Source organism: Salvelinus sp. IW2-2015, linkage group LG22 (assembly GCF_002910315.2).
Source record: "Salvelinus sp. IW2-2015 linkage group LG22, ASM291031v2, whole genome shotgun sequence".
Lineage (NCBI taxonomy): Eukaryota > Metazoa > Chordata > Actinopteri > Salmoniformes > Salmonidae > Salvelinus > Salvelinus sp. IW2-2015.
Genome location: NC_036862.1, coordinates 36,528,026 through 36,528,914, shown reverse-complemented (window position 1 = coordinate 36,528,914; position 889 = coordinate 36,528,026).

Sequence of the window (889 nt, the reverse complement as noted above, 5' to 3'; positions counted from 1 at the left end):
AACTATCTGACTGCATGTCTTGAGATGTTGCTTCAATAATCCACACATAATTTTCATTCTCTCATGATGCAATCTCTATTTTGCACGTGCACAGGAAGCCTCCTGCAGCAAAGCACCCTCACAAATGATGGCTGCCACCCCTGTGCTTCACAGTGTGTGATGGGCGTGTCTTCGGCTTGCAAGCTCCCCCATTTTTTCCTCCAAACATATACATGGGTCCATTATGGCCAAACAGTTATTTTTGTATTATCACAGACCAGAGGACATTATCTCAAAAAAAAGTACGATCTTTGTGCCCATGTGGGCAGTATGCAAACGCGTAGTCTGTGGCTTTTTATGGGGTTGGAGGCAGTGGCTTCTTCCTTGACTGAGCAGGCCTTTCAGGCTTATGTCGATATACACGGACTCGTTTACCTGTGGATATGATACTTCTGTACTGTTTCCTCCAGCAATCTTCCAAGGTCCTTTCTCGTTGTTTTGGGATTGATTTGCCTTTTTCGCACCAAATAGTTCACTCTAGCGAGACAGAACGCGTTCTCCCTTCCGAGCGGGATTGATGCTGCGTGGCCATGGTGTTTATACTTGCGTATCTATTGTTTATGTACGAATGAAACAGTGTAAACTTCAGTGCTAGTTTGGAATTGCTTTCCAAGGAATAGACATTGAGTGTGGTCTACAAAGTTTTTTTCTGAGGTTTTTGGCTGATTTCTTTTGATTTTCCATGATGTCAGCAAGAGCCAACTGAGTTTGAAGGTAGCTTGCACAATCAATCACAGGTACACCTCTCAATTGACTCAAATTAGTCAATTGCTATCAGAGGCTTCTAAGCCATGGACATAATTTCTGCAATTTTTCTAAGCTGTTTAAAGGCAAGTCAACTTGTGTATGT